Source organism: Amia ocellicauda, chromosome 12 (assembly GCF_036373705.1).
Source record: "Amia ocellicauda isolate fAmiCal2 chromosome 12, fAmiCal2.hap1, whole genome shotgun sequence".
Classification (NCBI taxonomy): Eukaryota; Metazoa; Chordata; class Actinopteri; order Amiiformes; family Amiidae; genus Amia; species Amia ocellicauda.
The window spans coordinates 30,903,048-30,905,620 of record NC_089861.1 but is presented as its reverse complement, the minus strand read 5'-3'; the positions used below and the strand labels follow the sequence as shown (position 1 = coordinate 30,905,620).

General features: G+C 49.9%; 1 pseudogene; it reads right to left on the bottom strand.

Moving 5' to 3' along the window:
* Positions 1 to 339: 339 nt before the first annotated feature.
* On the bottom strand, positions 340 to 2,061 carry LOC136764057 (interferon-inducible GTPase 5-like; annotated as a pseudogene).
* Positions 2,062 to 2,573: the final 512 nt, after the last annotated feature.

The following is a 2,573-nucleotide window of genomic DNA, read 5'->3' as shown; positions in this document are numbered from 1 at the left end:
AATAATTATTTTATACCTTCATAGATTCCAAAGTTGGAGAAAGTAATAAGACTGGGAAGACACAAAGTAGGAGTTCAAAGATGGAGAAGAAGTGGGGAGAGGCTCACTGTCGACTGCTCCAGATTTGTTGATATTACCCTCATACTGTAATCACATCAGTTTATAATATCTGCTGGCCACCATCCTGGGACAATACTTAGTGACTTTATAGTACTGTTGTCAAAAGCCAACGACATATAAATATTTAAATTTACTACCCTGAGTTCTCAGCTGAAACTGAAACCAGCAGGACAGTGGGGCCCAGAGGACCAGGGCTGAGAAGCACTGACTTTGACCACATCAAAACTTTGACTCCTCCTCCTCTTCCTGCCCTCTCACACCTGAGTCCAGTGCCCTCATGAGCACGTTGTGTGTGTCGTTGGCCATCTCGTCCAGGCAGCTGTTCAGCATGTGGTAGGTGGTGCTGAACGAGATGCCCCCGGCAATCATAGAGCCGATGACAGGGAAAGTACTGGCCCAGTACTCCAGCACCATTAGCCCCCCACCAACCCCCGTTGTCAACATCTTGATAACCATGTCCACCGAGATCTCCTTGTTGAGCGGGGATTTGACCACCTCCCGCAGCTCCGCCACCGGCTTGCCCACTCTATCTGCCAGGCTGGCCAGTGACCTTGTAGTACCTGCGCAGCTCCTTGACCAAGATGCCCACGTCCACGACCACCGAGAGTCCGGGGATGGGCACCATGCCCATAGCACAGGACAGGGTGGCCAGCTTCCAGATGTCGGCCTGCAGGGCCTGGTGCTTCCTCTGGTTGATCTCCAGGGTGAGGTTGGGCAGGGACAGCAGCAGGATCTGGTGCTTGTGCTTGGCCAGCTGTAGCTCCAGGGTCTCCTCCAGCTTGGGGAAGTCGTAGCGGCAGAGCTCAAAGCTGGAGATGAGGAATACAGTGGGGGACACCACCCCATGCTGCTCAAGGCCTGGTTTGTGGGGGTGTGGGAGAAACAATGCAAATCTTATGAGATACAGAGAACTGGCCATGCCTGCCTGGACCCTACCTGAGTTCTGTCACCATAGGGAGTGGTGCATAGAGTGACCCCCTCGAACGAAACTCTCAGTCACTCTCTCTCTCTATCACTCTGCCTCTCTTTATCTCCCTCTCTCCCTGTGTCACTGTCCCTCTTTCAAATCCCACTCCCTCCCTGGCCCCTCCCCACGGGCCTCACCACGGATGCAGTCCTGACGGATCTCCTCCAGCATCTCCTCTTCCTTGTAGCCCTTCTTCCTCTCCGCGGCCCTCAGGTTGTTGTCGATCTTGGAGCGCACAAAGTAGAACCTCTTCTTCATCTCCTCAATTTTGGTGGCCAGCTGGACATTGCTGGCCTTGAAGTGCTCTGACAAAATGATGATGAAAAAGTCGTAGCGGCCGAAGCTCACCTGCTCCAGGTACTCGTCGGCCTTGAAGTTGGGCGTCCCGAAGCCTGGCAGGTCCCACACCTGGCAAGAATATGGATGTTGTAATTTCACATTACCATGATAGAGCCCCGCCCTACTGGTCAAGCAGGCCACCCCCTTGGACAGATTTGATTGGTTTATTTTGGGGATAATGCGATTGGCCAGCTGCTGCAAATGCAGTTGAACTTGTTAGGATTGATACATTATTTCACCTTTGTATTTGATGTCATGTGTTTATATTTTTTTTCAGTCTAACAGAAAACAGTATTACTAATACTTGAAGAATTAAGTAATTTCTTTAATACCTTTACATTGGGGTAGCGAGGGTGGGGGTAAGGCATGGGCTCCATGATGGTCTCCACTACCCCTGTGGGGGCTGAGGCCTCATCATCGTCTCTCAAGCCACGCAAGGCGTTGACGAAGGTGGACTTGCCTGAGCCCACCTCCCCCGTGACAGCGATGTTGAGCTCCACGTGCTCCAGGGACTCAAAGTAGGACTGGATCTTGGAGGTGATACTGGCCGGGCTCTCGTTCTCCAGTGCCTCACGGATCTCCAAGATCCGTTTCTCTGTAGCCCCCCGCTGAGGTTCTGGGAGCTTGTCATGCATGTGTGTGGTATATACAATTACACAGCCGACAACACCCCCCCAACACACACGCACACGCACACGGCGAGACTCACCGACCCGACACAGTTCAATCAGGGCGTCTGAACGCGTCTGGGCGCCGCAGTGAACTTTTGCTTTGCTCGCCTGTTGCAACTCTCTCTCCGCCCTCATTTTGCAACAATCATTGTTCCCGTCGAAGCAGAATTGACTTTCCATGAATAACTCATAGGTATTATAGTTCGTTTATTATTAATAATAGGTTAATTAACAATAATTAAGGGAGACCGGAGACAGTTTTATCATGTTGTACCTTTTGCTCCATTACTCCGAGATTGTTTGAGCTGTTCGGTTATTTTTTAATACAAACAACTTACATCTCGCACCGTTTTTACGTTCTTAGAGGTATTATGCAGACCATTGTAACAGTACCCTGGGTCAAATGTAAAGTTGTGAAAATTAATAAAATAATAGAAACACTATATTGTTTTATACGGATAATAAACGTACGTTTT